This window comes from Pelophylax lessonae (genome assembly GCF_965119305.1).
Source record: "Pelophylax lessonae genome assembly, chromosome: 10".
In the NCBI taxonomy this organism is placed as follows: domain Eukaryota; kingdom Metazoa; phylum Chordata; class Amphibia; order Anura; family Ranidae; genus Pelophylax; species Pelophylax lessonae.
In genome coordinates this window covers 208,682,922-208,702,450 of record NC_138777.1, presented here as the reverse complement: position 1 = coordinate 208,702,450, position 19,529 = coordinate 208,682,922, and the positions used below count along the sequence as shown (strand labels likewise).

General features: G+C 41.6%; 1 protein-coding gene across 2 annotated transcripts in view; it reads left to right on the top strand.

Moving 5' to 3' along the window:
- Nucleotides 1-19,529, top strand: part of BANP (BTG3 associated nuclear protein) — a 645,526-nt gene that overhangs the window by 365,726 nt on the left and 260,271 nt on the right. The gene's annotated exons all lie outside the window — the stretch shown is intronic.

Sequence of the window (19,529 nt, the reverse complement as noted above, 5' to 3'; positions counted from 1 at the left end):
CTTTTGCTGTGTGCATGCTGGCTCCCCCAGCGGCTCCGGAGAAAGAGGCCTGTCGGATGATGCCTCAGTCATGTCGGATAATGCCTTCGAGGCATCATCCGACAGGCCTCTTCCTCCGGAGCTGTCTAACACGCCCACCCAGCGCCGGCCGGCCGCCCGAAGTCTCTCTGCGTCCCAATGGCTGTTCGTGCGGCACATGCGCAGAAGCGTATTTCCATGGACACAGGGACGGACGCAGAGACACTTCCATTTTATTAATATAGAAGATTGATTTTTCACTACTGATAGACAACGCACTTTACTATTTGTTTAATTTTAACCATGTTATGATCAAATGCACTTTTATTTTATATTCATTGATTATTTTTGTACATATATACACATATATATTTATGAAAAACTTTATGTTGCACGGCATTTATTTTATTTTCTTGGGATCTTATACACTTTAGAGAGAGTGCTGTGCTTGCTGCAATATTCTTTAGTAAGTGCTAGACCTATTTTTAGCTTGCAGGATTACCAATAAATTTTGAGTCCCTGATATGGTGGCTTCATTCTCCGGCGCTTCTGTTGGGCAAATCCTTCCTCCCCTTGTATTGGACAGTGGTCACCATTGATGCCAGCCTGTCCAGCTGGGGAGGTGTCCTCGGCAAGCATTCGGCTTGGGATCTGGACTACCGATCAATGGCTTGGAACTCGAAATGGACTGTGTTTTTGGATCAATGAATAGTTGTCCAGTGCACATTTAATCAGACAATGCAACGGCCGTGGCTTAGGTCAATCACCAAGGGGGCACAAGAAGTGTCCTGGCAGCTCTGGAGGTAGCTGGCATTCCAAGGTGGGCAGAATGGTTTGTTCCAGCCCACTCCGCCGTACACATTCCCGGGGTGGAAAACTGGCAGGCAGATTACCTCAGTTGGCAGGCATTGGACCAAGGGGAGTGGTCCCTTCATCCGAGGTGGATCAGTTGGCATCTCCACTCAACAGAAATATGCAGAGGTTTGTGGCTCAGTCAAGGAATCCCCTGGAGGACACCATAGACGCGTTGTTGGCCCTGTGGGGTTAATATCGTCTGCTTTATGCCTTCCCTCCTCTCAAGGTTCTGCCAAGACTTCTACGCAGGATCAAGGTAGAAGGAATTCCGGTCATCTTAGTGGCTTCGGAGACTGGCCTCGTCGGGCTTGGTACGTCGATCTGGTACGGCTGGTCACCGACATTCCTTGGAAGCTTCCTCTCAGGGAGGATGTGTTGTCTCAAGGGCTGAGCTTCCATCCTGCTTTACAGCTGCTGGCTTTGACGGCTTGGCTGTTAAACGCCAGGTGTTGAAGATTAGAGGTTATCTGAGTCGGTGATTTCCACACTGTTAAAGGTTAGGAAATCTACTTCTAGAAGGATCTACCATTGTACGTGAAAGACGTACATTGCGTGGTGTGAGTCTCTTGAGGGTCATCCTCACTCCTTCCCAGTGGCTCAGATCTTTAACTTCCTTCAACGGGGGGTTGAACAGAAATTGGCCTTGGGTACCATCAAGGGCCAGGTGTTGGCTTTGTCGTTTTTTTTCCAATGACATTTTGCCACACACTCCCTGGGTGTACCTTTCTTCAGGGTGTCCAACATTTGGTTCCTCCAGTGAGGGCTCCGTTGCTGCTTTGGGACCTCAATTTGGTGCTTTTGGTCCTCCAGAATCCTCCCTTTGAGAATCTTTGGGAGATTCCCCTGCGTATGATGTCCTAGAAGGTGGCCTTTTTGGTGGCTATCACCTCTGCGTCCAGGGAGTCAAAAATTGCGGCGTTATCCTGACATTCACCTTACCTGGTAATTCACAGATATAAGGTGGTTATTTGCCCCGTCCTTCGCCCCTGTCCTTCGTTTCTTGCTAAGGTTGTCTCTGATTTTCATTTGAATGAAAACATTGTGTTGCCTTCCCAGTGTCCCAGGCCTAAACATCCAAAGGAAATTGCCTTGCATACCTTGGATGTGGTCCGGGCAATAAGGGTGTACCTGGCAGCTATGAAGTCTTTCAGGAAGTAAGACTCTCTTTGTGCTCACGGATGGGATTCGTAAAGGGTTGTCCGCTTCCTCTGCGACCATTTCCAGATGGATCATACAGACAGTGATTCAGACCTATTCCATCATGGGTCGGGTTCCTCCTTTCTCTGTTAAGGCGCACTCTACTAGGGCGATTAGTGCCTCCTGGGCTTTCCGTCATCAGGCGTCAGTGACGCAGGTTCAAAAGGCGGCCACCTGGTTGTCGGTGCACACTTTTACAAAGTTTTTTGTAAAGGGGTTGTGTTGGCATCTGCGGATGCTTCTTTTGGCCGCAAGGTTTTGTAGGCTGCTGTTGAGAGGACCTAATCCTCTTAGAGGGTGTATTGTTTTTTCTTCAGTTGTTTTGGTTGAGCTACTGTTTAGCCTTGGGAATTTTTTTTACTGTTTCCAGTGTTGAACTGCTTTGGGATGTCCGAACGGTATGAAGATCTGAAGCTGTGTCCGTCAATGAACGAATAAGAAAATTGAATTTTGACTTACCGTAAAATCCATTTCTCTGATGTTCATTGACGGACACAGCACCCACCCCTCTGTGGAGGAGTAATCCTCTCACACTGCTTGTAACAAAACTGATTGCTTATAGCAGAGAGAGGGAGTATATTCCCTGGGACTGCCCATGGCCGTAGCTAGACTTTTTTTCTGCCTAGTGTCCTACTCCTGTAGGGGGCAGTAAAACCCAACGGTTATGAAGATCTCAAGCTGTGTCCATCAATGAACATCAGAGAAATGGATGTTACAGTAAGACAAAAAAATCTAATTTTTCACCATCCAAAACCTCCTCCCTCCTCAGCCTAAAGTGGACCATTTTAAAAAAAAGAAAACTTTTTCTGCTACTCATAATAAATTATATCTGATGCTAGGTCTGCATTTAAAGGAATTATTGAAGATATGCATGCACAAATGTAAGAGAAATTGGTCAGTGAGTTTACCTGTAATGGCTGTAGACTTCCTGTAGATTATCTTTTTCCCAGGGCCAACTTAACCATGCTATGCTCCACACAATGTACCTATTACAAAGGCCACCATCTTAGCAGAGGACGAGGTGGAGGAAGCATAGATCCACAGTATGAATGAAGGTTCTCAGGTACGGCTTCCTCCACAACAAGCACTAAGAAGAACAATGAGCAGCCGGAAAGTGACATCATCAACTCTTCAACCAAATTCAGTGGAAAACAACAGTCGTCTCACGCTGCAGTCACATATCAGGGAGTGCTTTGCAACTTTTCAAGAGTAATTCAAGACAAACTTTTTATTTTAAGCTCACATTAATGCCATGGTATATGGGAGGGGAGAAACAACGTGTGTCCAGTGATGGCGTTATTGCAGAGTTTCTGGACGCACTCAGACTGGCTGCAGCTAATCAGCCAGTTTGTATGTGGCCATAACACACGCAGCTGTGTGCAGAGGTGGCATTTAGCTGCCTCTGAGCACTACATACCATCCACGCTGGTTGCCTTTTTTAATGTAGTCTAATTTCTCCACAATGTTTAAAGAAATGGAAATGAATGACGGGATGTTTTAATGTGCTTTTACTACTTCTTTAAACTATGTAAACAATTTAATGACTATGATTAGGAACTTCAGTTTTTTTTAAGGCAGTAGCTACAAATACTGTTGTTGCGAACTTAAAAATCAAGTACTTAGCAGTGCCTTGGATCCAGTGCTGTCTTTCCGCAGCCAGTTCTTCTTACCACTGTGGGTTGCCAGGACCGGCATCTTGGATTTGGGAGCCTGGCTCCCCATAGCGCTTTCTGAATGGTCCCTGCAGGGATTGCAGAAGTGGGAGCAGGTACCAAAACAAATGGCAATCGTACCCCCCACCACCCACCCAAGAAAATAAAAAATAAACTGTTACAGTACAGTCTTGTGGGGAAGGAGCAAACCAGTGGGACTTCACTTTTTTTTAGTGAAGTTCCCCTTTAAGTCCTGAGATGAATTAATATCTTTAGTCCTACATACATGTGTCTTTAATCCAGCTCCGCTAGTGACAGCAGGGTGATAATTAAAAAGTTAGAATGTTCATAATTACATCCACTTTTGTCTAATGGCTCACAGCTTGATCCCTCATTCGAAATGTTGCGTCATGGCCTGTTTGTTACATCTCACATGCGTGTAAACTTCGACGTCTAATGACTTCTGGAGCAGAAAGAGAATTTTTTTATTACTTTGGATATGGATCTTTCATTGACAGTAAAAGTTTTATTTGTTCTGAAGTTGCCTCTGTTTTCTCTAATCGCACATGCTGTGCACACATCATTAATACCACAGGATTTTCTTTATTTCAGGATCTATAGGTCATGTGTGACCTCACCAGTAATTTTGTCTCTGTGCAGTACGTAATTTCTAGTGCATTGGCTACTGTTTTAAAGGACATATCCACTTAGCAAAACTGAATTCCAGTTTAAGATGCTTTGCAGTCAAACATAAACATTTTCCTTTTAAACTGAGTCATTGGTACAGCCTGCATTCATCCTGACATCCATCCTGCTAGATCAGCCCTGTAGCTGCCAATATTTTCTTACTGACCGTAAAAATTATTCTTTAAAAATTCAGCCAATATTCTCCCCTCCAAGTATCAAATAAGGTATACAGGTTCATCTCAAAAAATTAGAATACAATCAAAAAGTTAATTTGTTTCAATAATTCAAAGTGAAACTGATATAATATATCGATTCTTTACACACAGAGTAATATATTTCAAGCATTTCTTTCTTTTATTTTGATGATTATGGCTTGCAGCTAGTGAAAACCCAAAATTCAGTATCTCAGAAAATTAGAATATTACATTAGACCAATAAAAAAAAGTTTTTAATATAGAAATAATGGCTTACTGAAAAGTATGTCCGTGTACATACAGTATAGTATGCACTCCAATTCATGCACACTTGGATGCATGAGTTATGGTTGCATCAATGCAGCGTGGCATGGAGACGATCAGCCTGTGGCACTGCTGAGGTGTTATGGAAGCCCAGGTTGCTTTGATAGTGGCCTTCAGCTCATCTGCATTGTTAGGTCTGGTGTCTCTCATCTTCCTTTTGACAATACCCCACAGATTCTCTATGAGGTTTAAGTCAGGCGAGCTTGCTAGCCAATCAAGCACACCCCCCACCACCCACCTACCCAAGAAAATAAAAAATAAACTGTTACAGTACAGTCTTGTGGGGAGGGAGCAAACCAGTGGGACTTGACTTTTTTTTAGTGAAGTTCCCCTTTAAGTCCCGAGATGAATTAATATCTTTAGTCCTACATACATGTGTCTTTAATTCAGCTCCGCTAGTGACAGCAGGATGATAATTAAAAAGTTAGACTGTTCATTATCATTAAACTAGGCATTAGTACTTTTTGCAGTGTGGGCAGGTGCCAAGTCCTGCTGGAAAATGAAATCAACACCTTCATAAAGCTGGTCAGCAAAGGGAAGCATAAAGTGTGCTGGCTTTGGACTTGATGACCAACACCAGCAGATGACATGGCTCCCCAAATCATCACTGATTGTGGAAACCTCACACTGGACCTCATGCAACTTGGATTATGTGCCTCTTCACTCTTCCTTCAGACTCTGGGACCTTGATTTCCAAATGAAATGCAAAATTTTATTTAATCCGAAAAAAGAACCTTGGACCACTGAGAAACAGTCACCTTAGCCTAGGTAAGAGGCTTCTGACGATGATTCTGGTTCAGGAGTGGCTTGGCACAAGGAATGCAACAGTTGTAGCCCATGAAAACGTCTGTGTGTGGTGACTCTTGAAGCACTGACACCAACCGTAATCCACTCCTTGTGAATCTCCCTCGAATTTTTGAATGGCCTTTGCTTCACAACCCTCTCAAGGCTGCAGTTATCCCTGTTGCTGGTGTGCCTTTTTCTACCACACTTTTTCCTTCCACTCAGCCTTCCATTAATATGCTTGGATACAGCTCTGTGTGAAGAGCCAGCTTCTTTAGCAATGAGTTTCTGTGACTTACCCTCCTTGTGGAGGGTGTCAATGACTGTCTTCTGGACAACTGTCAAGTCTGCATTCTTCCCCATGATTGTGTAACATACTGAACCAGACTAAGAGACCATTTGAAGGCTCAGGAAACCTTTACAGGTGTTTTGAGTTAATTAGCTGATTAGAGTGTGACCCCATGAGTCTACAATATTTTTTTTTTTTACAATATTCTAATTTTCTGAGATACAGTACTGAATTTGGGGTTTTCACTAACTGTAAGCCATAATCATCAAAATTAAAAGAAAGAAATGCTTGAAAAATCACTTTGTGTGTAATGAATCTATATAATATATAAGTTTCACTTTTTGAATTGAATTACTGAAATTAACTTTTGACGATATTCTAATTTTTTTTTAGATGCACCTGTATAGGACATTTGACCATAAATACACATACAGAGAAAATTCAGATTTTAGTACAGATTGTTTGTTGAGACAAAAGACTGCAATAGTGTAAATAAAATGTGGATTACAGGTAAACTGAACTCTTTACCTTATAGTGATTCTAAAGTGTTACTAAACCCACAACAGTAAAATCACTGTATATGCGGTAAAGCATGCTTGTTATACTCACTGCGTAACCTAAGTGGTTAATCCTGCTCATTGTGTAAAATGGCTGTTTGCTCCAGTCTTCTCTGATCCTCCCCTTCTTTTATTGTTCCCATCTGTTAAAAGTACAGAGCCCTAGGAGGCACTCTAAACATGATCAGTTCCGTGTATTGCTAGAGAGGTTTTTTTTGTTTATTGGTGCATGTGATCAGCACTGAGCCAATCAGTACTGTCCAGACAGAGGGTCAGGGGTCATGCAGCCTCATAGGACAGTCAGAGGAGAATGAAAACTCCTCCTACAAGCTTTAACCAGTGCTTGGTCGGACACTGATAGAAGTCACACAAGTATGCTATATACTGCTGATGAGAAAAGGTATTTAGCAGTTTGTATTTGCTAAAATATTTTCATGTTCTGTGTACTATGGGAGGCCAGATATAGTGAATTCAGGGTCCTGGGTTTAGTAACACTTTAAGATTAGTTTCCAATGTATTTTATTGGCTTTACAATACAGTAAAAGGTTAATATATACCCCTCCTGCTATCTTTGCTGCCAGTCTCTGCTGTCTTAAGGCACTACCCTGGCTTGAAATTTTTCATTATCTGACACTTCCGGGATTGTGAGATACTGGTGTCTCCCTATGCACTCTGTGATTCTTTGCACTGGCCTCTACATAAATGCAAGTTATAGTAGTTATATTGGGATCAACAGAAGGAACCACAGAGTGCCGCTGGGGGACCAAGCATCCAACACTTCCAGAACGCTGCATAAGGATAAAAATATTTTAGCCAGCCTGAAATAGTTAGGGGAGGCAGGCAAAACTATATTAATGGTTATGCATTTATCCCTTAAACTAGAGACAAAGTTGCCTTCAAATGAGCTTGTCAGGAATGACGTAAGATGCCAAAGAACTTCCAAAGGTACAGGTTACAGGTATGTGGGTGATAGTGGTGTTGGGTCTCAGGGGACCACTAAAAAAAAGCAAAATAAGGATGGTTTAAAGTGGAAGTAAACCCTCCTCTTCTTTTCAGCTAAGGAAGCTGCCATCTTGGCCTCTGTTTAATCTTCAACTGCACATGTGATCAGTCATGATGCCAGCCAATGGATGGTTGGACAGTTTGGTTGAGAGCATAACCAATCTGTCAGCTACATTCCTGACACCTGCTGGGAATGTGATTGTTTCTTGAAACTGTTAAATTGATGGGTTTACTTCCGCTTTAAGACAAGAGGAGAGATGAGAGAAACTTTATAGTGTAGTGTGTGTATATGTATTTTGGTTGCTGAATCAAAACCAAAATTATCGATGTTAAGTAGAAAAAGAAAAAAACATGAAGACATCTGAAGAGGTTGTGGTCACCCCATGGGGTAAGGCACACAACCTATAGTGTCTGACAGGTGATGATGACCCCTGTCTCCATGCAGGATGAACCTGGTCACTTTCAATGCCCCGGGGGTCCTGATCCTTTGCGGTGCTGTCAGGCAGGTTGTCAAATTCTTGGGTATGAGAGGAACAGTAAGCCAGCCGGTATTCTGATCGGCAGAGGTGACCACTGGGATGTGTAGTGGGAAAGTGATATGTCTGTGGATGAATGGTTCGTGTTAGAAACTTTAGTAAGTCTGTTTAATATTATGGTCAAAATCCTTTTGTTAAGATCCCCGCAAAATCACTTGTGCCATAATAAAAATTGCAATATTGTCAATTCACTCTTTTATTCTAAACATATATTATTATATCCACTTCACTCCCAAATAGACATTCTATAAACCTCATTGTGACACACTTCATAGTTGACTTCTAGCTGATTATGGCCCTCCATATCAGTTGTGGGAACCTTCATTTGACTTGGACATAACCATACTCCTCCCTATGTCTCTCGCCATACACTTCAGATGTTACGAGTCTCTGGTGTCTTTGGCTAGACAGTAATGAGCAAAGTTACGGGAGTATAGGGCACCGTTCCCATATATTGCAAACTCGCACTGCAGAAATTTATGGCATAGACCCCCTTGGCGGTAGTCTGCGTGCATCTTCTGGGAAGCTTGGCCACGTAACTATGGCATCTACAAAACATGCAATGGTAAATGTCGTGCCAAATAGGACATCAGCCAACAGTAGCAAAGCTACATTTTTTCCATTAATATTCACATTTTTTTCTTCAACCTTTCCTATTTTAAAGTACTTTTAGATGTTTATTATTTTTCCCAAACAAATGATGAAATCCATCCAGCTGTAACATTGAAACACGTACAGATTTCTGCATGAGCAGGGTACCTTGTGAATGAGGACAGTTTGTCTATTGAGCTGTTTCATTTGTCAGTGCATTCTACTTAACTACTTCAATACAGGGCACTTTTACCCCCTTCCTGCCCAGGCCAATTATTCAGTGATCTCACAATTTGAACAACAATTACTCTTGCATCACAGTACCCAAACCAAATTGTTATAATTTTTTCCACACAAATAGAACTTTCTTTTGGTTGTTTATTTTTTGCAATATAAGTGAGTTAAAAATTAAAAAAAAAAAAGTTTTTGTTCATAAATTTGGGCCAAAATTTATACTGTTACATATCTTTGGTAAAAAATAACCCACATTAGTGGATAATATTTATTATGTGTAAAAGGTAGAGAGTCAACAAGCTTTGGTGCCAATCATTACAATTTGATCATACCTGATCACACCTGATGTACTGTCGGCCTATCTCATTTCTTGAGGTTCTGAAATGACAGAACAGTACAAATACCCTCCAAATGACCTCTTTTTGGAAATAGACAGTCCAATGTATTTAGTAAGGCATGGTGAGTTTTTTTAAGTTTTAATTTTTCCCACAATTCTTGGGGAAATTAAGAAATTATTTTTTTTTTTATACAAAATTGTCATATTAACATATTTCTCACACACAGCATATGAATACTTGCAGTTGCACCGCAAAATATATTCTGCTACTCCTCCTGAGTATGGCAATACCACATGTGTGAGACTTTTTCACAGCCTGGCCACATACAGAGGCCCAACATTCAAGGAGCCCCGTAAGGTGTTCTGAGAGCATAAATTACACACATCATTTCCTTACGACCTATCACACGTTTGAAGGCCCTGGAGCGCCAGTACAGTGGAGTTAGCAACAAAATTGTAATAGAGTGCAAGAAGGTTGATAAAGGCGCTACCTGTGATTAACAGAGTGCTGAATAGAATGGTGTACCAAACAAATGGTGAAAAACAAAATCATAAGTATACATATAAAGTGCACAAGTGACAATGTACCCCAATGGTCTGGGAGAAATTTCCCAATTCTTGTCCTGAATCAGACAATGTGCCGTGACCAAATTGAAGTGCTGTGTGCAATAAATAGACAAAAGGTGAAAAAGCTGTGATACATTTATTTCAAAACGTAATCACTATACAGTGCAAAACAGATGAGGGTATGGTGCTCACCGGAACTCAAATAAATATAAAATAAATATATACAAGGTGATAATGAAATAAATTAAATAAAGAAGTTCTTCTGAAAGTGCTGTGTGCAGAATTCCATAAAAGAACAATTGATGAAGTGTGAATAACCAGAAGTTTCCAATAAAAAAGGTTGAAAAGGAACTAATGAAAAAGTAGTGCATCTACCTGTGTGACCACTAGGTGTCGCACCCTTTATACAACCTGTTCGTAGTGGTTAGCAATGTTGTAAAGCAGATGTGTTTTCGGGGGGAAACCTCCAATCTCAACGAGCAGGCTTCAGGCTATCTAAGTGCTCAAAAAGAAGAGGGGAAGCCCCGTAGTGCAGTATATAAGCGCAATCCAATGCCAAAGACAAGTAGTGACTCACGGTTTAGGCTGTTGCAGATCAGTGTACTAGCCGGGAAGCTTCCGCATTCCACGGCTCGGGCTCCACAAACCGGAAGTGACGTATGACGTAATAGACGCCACCCTACTCGTTTCGTCAGAGCCGCTCCAGCAGAGTGCAGTATCTTTTGAAAAAAGCATTTATGCTGAAACGCATCAAGGCCACGCTGCTGACAGCCTACCTTTGCATCTGTATACGCTCTTTACCACGAGATGTTTGTAAGTGCAATTGGTGTATTTATATTTAATAAAAATTTTAGCAGTGTTACACTATTTTGTACTCCCTTGTTTTTTGGTTCCTTTCTGGCCATTTGACGGAGTGAGAGCCTCTCAGGTGTGACGGTTCATATCTGCTATTACCTGTTCACCTCAACATCAGTGACCTCAGTCATCCCTTCGGATTATCCATCCATTGTACAACAAGCTGATTTGACTCATATGCTATATGGCATTTTGAGTCCTATCGTTCTGGTGAGCACATTATATCTCTATATCTTGTTGGTGTTGGGATCCAGTGAGCACTTCAATTATCACTGTTGTGGACTGTTTTTTTTCACTTCACATATGGGACTGTTGATTTGATGTTCACTTTTATTCATTTTGCAATTTATTTGTATTTACCTTTCTTGGTTTATATATATATACATGTTTATATTGCTAGTATTTATTAGCGCTGCACTTTTTTCCACATTTTGCTATTCACAATTTTCTTGTCAGTTGTTTGGTGTAGCAGCTTTTTTGTGGTTAGCGCAATATTTTTGCTTTTCACTTTCAATGTATGCTACCTACAGTCCGGTCCATAAATATTGGAACATCGACACAATTCAAATCTTTTTGGCTCTATACACCACCACAATGGATTTGAAATGAAATAAACAAGATGCACTTTAACTTCAGACTTTCAGCTTTAATTTGAGGGTATTTACATCCAAATCAGGTGAACGGTGTAGGAATTACAACAGTTTGTATATGTGCCTCCCACTTTTTAGGGACAAAAAGTAATGGGACTGATTAACAATTATAAATCAAACTTTTACTTTTTAATACTTGGTTGCAAATCCTTTGCAGTCAATTACAGCCTGAAGTCTTGAACTCATAGACATCACCAGACGTTGGGTTTCATCCCTGGTGATGCTCTGCCAGGCCTCTACTGCAACTGTCTTCAGTTCCTGCTTGTTCTTGGGGCATTTTCCCTTCAGATTTGTCTTCAGCAAGTGAAATGCATGCTCAATCGGATTCAGGTCAGGTGATTGACTTGGCCATTGCATAACATTCCACTTCTTTCCCTTAAAAAACTCTTTGGTTGCTTTCGCAGTATGCTTCGGGTCATTGTCCATCTGCACTGTGAAGCGCCGTCCAATGAGTTCTGAAGCATTTGGATGAATATGAGCAGATAATATCGCCTGAAACACTTCACACTTTGTCAGCAGTCACATCGTCAATAAATACAAGAGTACCAGTTCCATTGGCAGCCATACATGCCCACGCCATGACACTACCACCACCATGCTTCACTGATGATGTGGTATGCTTTGGATCACGAGCAGTTCCTTTTCTTCTCCATACTCTTCTCTTCCCATCACTCTGGTATAAGTTGATCTTGGTCTCATCTGTCCATAGGATGTTGTTCCAGAACTGTGAAGGCTTTTTTAGATGTTGCTTTGCAAACTCTAATCTGGCCTTCCTGTTTTTGAGGCTCTCCAATGGTTTACATCTTGTGGGGAACCCTCTGTATTCACTCTGATTAAGTCTTCTCTTGATTGTTGACTTTGTCACACATACACCTACCTCCTGCAGAGTGTTCTTGATCTGGCAATCTGTTGTGAAGGGTGTTTTCTTCACCAGGGAAAGAATTCTTCAGTCATCCACCACAGTTGTTTTCCGTGGTCCTCCGGGTGTTTTGGTGTTGATGAGCTCACCGGTGCGTTCTTTCTTTTTAAGGATATTCCAAACAGTTGATTTGGCCACACCTAATGTTTTTGCTATCTCTCTGATGGGATTGTTTTGTTTTTTCAGCCTAATGATGGCTTGCTTCACTGATAGTGACAGCTCTTTGGATCTCATATTGAAAGTTGATAGCAACAGATTCCAAATGCAAATAACACACTTGAAATGAACTCTGGACCTTGTATCAGCTCCTTGTAAATGGGATAATGAGGGAACAACACACACCTGGCCATGGAACAGCTGAGCAGCCAATTGTCCCATTACTTTTGATCCCTTAAAAAGTGTGAGGCACATAAACAAACTGTTGTAATTCCTAAACCTTTCACCTGATTTTGATGTAAATACCCTCAAATTAAAGCTGAGAGTCTGCAGTTAAAGCATATCTTGTTTGTTTCATTTCAAATCCATTGTGGGGGTGTACAGAACCAAAAAAGATTAGAATTGTGTTGATGTCCCAATATTTATGGACCTGACTATTTGGATTTTAATAAACTTTTTTAGTATTAATGCAGAAGGTCAGTGCGCCCTTCTCCTGTTGTTGTCTTTCAGTGTTTTTTGGATATTCCTGGTCCTGAGAGGGACAGCAAGACAACCTATTTTTTTGTGCCACAAAGACCATTTAGGACATTTACCTTCCCGCATACCACTTGAGCGCAGGAGAGATACTGCTTTTGGAATATCATAGGTACTCAGGTACTCTGAGGGGCTGCAGATTGGTACTCGTGTACTCTGATGGGCCCACAGACAGGTACTCTCAATTACTGGAGCAATCTGGGGACTGTGCTTTACACTGTAATTGGTATCATTGTTACTGTAATCTCCTCACACTGGATTGGTGTGTGTGGAGGAGAACCTGGTAACAGCGAGTTACAGCGGTTTGATGACATTTGTGACGGACTGTGATTGGACACAGCCGGCACGAGCGTCGAAACCGGGAGGACGTCATATAACGCCTGGCCACAGGGATGAGAGGTTAATTTTACCATACGACAGGTGGGAACCGGGTACAACTTTGATTTTATGGGTCAGCATTAAAGGAGTTGTAAAGTCAAAACATTTTTTATCCTAATGCATTCTATGCATTAAGATAAAAAGTCTTCTGTGTGCAGCAGGCCCCCCCTCAGCCCCCCTAATACTTACCTGAGGTCCCTCTCTGTCCAGCCATGTGCACGAGTGTCTCAGCCATTCGAGATTCTCCCTCCTGATTGGCTGAGACACAGCAGCGGTGCCATTGGCTGTTGCTGCTGTCAATCAAAGCCAGCTAGCCAATCAGGTGAGAGAGGGGGTGGAGCCGGATCAGCTCTCTGCTTCTGAATGGACACAGGGAGCTGTGACTCAGCTCGGGTGCCCCCATAGCAAGCTGCTTGCTGTGGGGGCACGTAACAGGAGGGAGGGGCCTGGATCACAGAAGAGGGAACCGAGAAGAGGAGGATCTGGGCTGCTCTGTGCAAATCCACTGCAACAGAGCAGGTAAGTATAACATGTTTATTATTTTGATAGGGAAAAAAACAAGACTTTACAATCACTTTAAATCTGAACATAAAGTCGATAGAAAAGACACTAATTAATACAGCTTTGTAATCATTAAATCATCATTACATACATTTTTTAATGCAATGTAAGTACATGAATTTGATCTAGTATCAGCTGCTTGCAGTCCATGTACAGGAAGTCTCAGAGTGTGAGGGGGAGTGGCAGCACAGGGAGCCAAGAAGCATGCTAATAGGGGGAGAGAGCAGGGTGACAGAGGGATGAGCCTATTACTGTGCTGCTTTCCCTTTCACTGTCCATTCACAGACTGAGGATGGGTCCAGGATGACCTGGGCTTAGAGGAAATCAGTCAAATAATGCTGGCCATCAAACTGAAGGCGTCTAGGGAGACAAATAAAAAGTGCTGTGGGGAAATCTCTGGTTTGAAAGTTGTAGCAATATTGTATTATAAACTGATTTGATCTTTCAACAGACCACTCTAATCTCTTCAACTTTATCTTGTTATTTTTTTTTGGCTGCAGTGCTGCTTTAATTGCCCCAATTTAACATGCAATTTGTGACTTACAGGAAGAAAACAAAGCTTTTATTGTTTTGTTTTTTTTCTTCAAGCTTTCTTGTTTTATTGAACATTTTCTCAGATTTCTGCCAGACTTATCCTGGCCTGTTTGTATCTCCTCCCGTATTAAATAACATTTATTCTCCAAGACCAAATGGTTTCCAGAGCATCTATCTCTCTGGATCCCTTGTGACAGGCTGATTTTGGGGCAGTGTGTCAGCAGCTAGAGCCTATTTGTCGGTTTTTCGAGCCGTTTCTCACCGCTTTATCACAGTGCATTATCCCAGCTTGTTTCCTGGATCTCTTCACTGTCTGCTTGCTGCGATTATTCTCCATTTGTAATATTTCATCACATTTTGCTGATTCCTTGATGTAGCCTGTTATCTTTTACCAGAATTCATAATTTGATTCTCCTAAAATTTGTTAAATCCCCTTTCACTGTCTATCTGTGCTCTTCCATCTGCAATATTTGGTATCTGTCAACATGTGCCATGAAAGTAAATGTTGGAAATACAAAAGTGCACCAGCTTGAATATTTTGCTTTCAAATTAGACTAAGGAACACAGCCGACCTAGGGTTTTAAATCTCTTGTTTTATAAAGCTCTTCGAAGGCACAAAACAAAAATAATGCTGTTGTAATTAACACCCCTAAGGCAAGACTAAACCAAAGGCAAACCAATCAAGACCAAACAAACAGGCCGGGTAAAATAAGATATAGGATTTTTTAGATATACATGTAAAAGAGATCACCTTGATGTAAAAATCCTAATGCTTATTTATTTATTACATGAATTTCTATAGGGATGACAATTCCTGCAGGGCTTTACATACTGTATATTCATATCCGTCCCTGCCCTCAAGGTGCTTACAGTCTAAGGTGCCTATCTCACATGTATACCCACATTAGGGGTTAAAATAGTCAATTAACCACTCAGCGACCGCCCCACGTAAATTTACTGCGGCAGGGTGGGCGCTCTGCGCCAGATCATTTACCTAGTACGTGATCTGACGCTTCTGGGTCTGGAGGGCGTGGGCGCCGTCCGTGGCCCGTATCCGCTGTGATCACACACAGTGGGAGTCCAGCGGCTGGTACCGCAGGCTCGATGTCTGCGGTACCAGGACACGGGCAGGGCGATGTCCGCAGTAAACATGACACAGGTACAACGACAATCTGCCCATGTAAACAAGGCAGATTGTCGTTCTGTCAGCAGGGAAGGCTTTCATCCTGTGTTTCTGCAAAGCAGGAATACTGATCTTTGCTTTCCCCTAGTCAAAGCACCTCCCCCACAGTGAGTAAGCACAACCTAGGCACACAATAAAACCCTTTGATCACCCCCTGATGTTGACCCCTTCCCAGCCAGTGTCATTAGTACAGTGACGATGCACATTTTTAGCACTAATCATTGCAATATTTTCAGTGGTCCTCAAAAAAATGTCAAAAGTGTCAGTTAGGTGTCCCACTTTGTCCGCTGCATAATCGCAGTCCTGCTATAAGTCGCTGATCACCACAAATACTGGTAAAAATAAAAAATGTTAAAAAATAAATAAAAATATCTCATAGTTTGTAGACGTTATAACTTTTGCAAATCAATCAATATAGGCTTATTGGGATTTTGTTTTACCAAAAATATGTTGCAGAATACATATTGGTGTAAATTTATGAAGAAATCGATTTTTTAATTTTTTTTATTGGATGTGTGGAATGTAAAAAATATTGTTTTTCTCTTTTGTTTATTGTCAGACACAGCTCCAGAATCTTCTTGACCATTGGGTTATGCTGCCCCCCTACAGTAGTAGGACACTAGGCAGGAAAAAGCTTTACTATGCCTATGGGGCAGTCCCAGGGGTTATACTCCCAATTCCTGTTTAAAGCATTGAGTTTTTTTCTGCCTAGTCAGAAGTAAGCAATATAAAATAAAGTAAAAAGAGTAAACTTGTGCGCTAAAATGGGGTAAGCGACCCGATGAATGTTATAAATGAGAAACTAGTGATGGACGTGGAACTCCTCCAAGCTAGCAGCTGATTTTGATAGTTTCCCCACGTATCACAATGTAAAAAGCAATATATTGTATTATAGTACCCACCAGCTAGGGGTCTAATTTATTTTCCTGTATATTGGGAGTCATCCCCCCTACACATGACTGATTGATATATAGATCTATGTAAGGTCATTATTCCACATTAGCTATTTTAGTTATTATACCATACATCTATAGAAGAGATTTGTCCCTATTGATCCCTTCTTTGTTCCCTCTGTTTTTCCATTATACTACCATCTTGAGGACTTATCTTGTTACTTTTATTAGCCACCATTCAGGGCTTCTCCTCCTTTGTCTTTATCATTTTAACATTTTATTGGTCCATTTATGCCTTTTATCGTTTTTATGCATTTTAATGATGTGTTAAAGTGTTTACTATATTTATGTATTTCTATTCTATGGAGGGATATATATATTTTTCATCAGTATACATTACAGGACTTAGTACACTGTCATTGATTTAACCCCTCCGTTTTTAAAAATATTTTTTATGAATTAGTTCTATTTCCGTCCTTACATCAGGAGGTGATTGAACTCCGTTATTTTGAGCCTGTTTTTATCGATATTTTTTTCTGACACACTCAGTAGAAGTATTTGTTGCTATTTCACCCTGATATGCCGGAAGCTATTGTGAAGGGTTAAAGCACTGGCGGCGTCCTATGTGGTTCCCTTGGTTACCATTCCTGTTATAAACCGATGACGATCTCACGACGGCTTCCCCCTTTGAGAAAGCTATGGGTGTTCGTAGCGCAACGCGTCAGGGATAAGCCGTATTGACGTCACTTCCGGTCTTCGGCCGAGACCGGAAGCTTCGGATCTCACCGCATCGGCGGCTACATTGGAGATTGTCTGCACGCTTTGATCTGCTTCTTTGTGAGTAGTCTGTAATTTTGTCATTAATAAATTATACCCTATGTACTGCACCATGAGAGCCTCTTTTGTTTAAGCACTAGACACAGGGAGATACTTATGTGGACCGAGTTGAAATTACTTAATCCATAACAACCGGAGGATAGTATGTAAAACCATAACAGCTGGTGGATAATATATACACGTCAGAAGATAGTGAGGAGCCTGGAGATTTATACTTAACACTCTTTTTGAGTGTTGTGGAGGTGAGCGGCCACTGCACTCGGTGTCGGATTGTGAGCTCACTTTGATTTGATGTGTTTGAAAATCTAGTTCACCTTTTAAATCACACTGGAAGATATCACCATATATCTATCGGCACTTTGCACCTTATGAATTCATTTTTATTGGACTATCACTAACCTTAGATTTATTTCATGGACTATTTGTGCGTGTCTGATTCAGCACTTTTGCACTGTTTTTGAATTGTTTATATTCACTTTATACCGCTAATTGCACGATTTTATATTATTTATTGATGTGCATCATTTATATGATTAGCAACTATTCACTTATCAATTGTTTTTCTTGCTGGTCAATTGTGTTTGTTTATGATCATGCAGATCTGGATTCAGTAGATTGTTCACAATTTGATGAAGCTTTGAAGATTTTTTTTCTTCTCCACTACTAATTTTCTTTTCTTATTCTGCACTATTTTGATTAATCATCCACCTACACACCTACACAATTATTCATTATGTAATTAATGTTATCCACAGTCTTTGAGATCATCGGTTGTAGATAAAACGAGTGGTCCCCCTCATTGAGAGTATAGCGCTGATTTTTACTTGCTTTTTAATATAAAATAAAGAAAAACAATCAGCGCAGACAGGTATATAAAATGAGTGAACAAAAATTTAAATGCTAGCTAGACACCGACCCAGGATACATAGCAAATCCCAGACAGAATATGACCAAAGAAATTGTGTAGGGCAAATCACACAAAATATCATGCATATAAGTCATGAAATCCATATAAAAAGATCCTTATAAAAAGAAAGTCCCAAAAGAGTTTGTAAAGGCCTTTAGGTCCACTTAAGGTGCTGGAAATTTAAGAAAACACAAACTTCATCCAGTGATCTCCCTCCACCAAAAAGTACACCAATGCCCTCACCTCATAATCTGACCCCTGTTTCACCAGAAGGTCAGATAACGCAGTATTAGCAGAGTCATCCACTATTATCAGCTGGCAACAGGTCACTGAAGAAAAATTGCAGATATATACCCTCATTGCATCTATGGACCAGACAGTGCAGTATACCGGATACACCAAATGACACAGGCCAATGACAGTCCTTAGAGTCCAAGGTTAATTTGGTCCTGCAAAAAAGGACCAGCAAAAAGTGTCCACCACCTTCACCTGCCTCCTCTGTCTCCTCTTCTGAGTCTGATCTCGCCGCCGCAGACGCGAGTCACCCTGCTGGGTCTGTGTCTACGCACCCTGAGTGCTCTGATAGTGAGGGTGATTCCTCTTCCACTACAGCCTTGCATGAAAAGTGCTGGTGGATGCACTGATTGTATCAGTGCGGGAAACTTTAAAAATGGAGTATGCGACTGCGTCGGAGGCGCCAGTCACCTTCGGTACCCAAAAATCCTCAAAAGTGGCAAAGGTTTTTCCTTTTCCTGCCCATTTGGCAAAATTGTCGTGAATCAGTGGGGTTAAACTCCATGTGGTGGTCCCCAAGCGTTTGGCTAGAAGGTACCCCTTTGAAGAGTCCCTGTGAACTGTGGATGTTCCCACCTGTGGTGGATTCTCAGGTTTCCAGGCTGAACAAATCCACTCTGATGCCGGTGGAGGAGTCTCCGGCTTTTAAGAGCCCCTTTGATGGGAAAGCGGAGACCTTGGTCCGGCACATGTTTACTATGACCGGTTCAGTCCTTGGGCTGGTGTTCACCATTGCCTTGGTGTCCCAAGGCTTGGCAGGATGGGCTGAGTTTTTGCGCCAGGATCTGGAGGGAGAACAGCTTCCCCCGCTTTTGCAGAGCTGGCAGACGAGTTGGTCAAGGGGTTACAGTTTATCTGCGATGCCTCTCTGGATGCAACTTCCTTAGTTTCTAGGCTATCTGTGACAGCAGTGGTCCTTCATGATATGGCTGAAATTCTGGTCTGTGGACCAAGCTTCCAAGAAGGCCTTATTGGATCTCCCCTTTGTGGGGGATCATCTGTTTG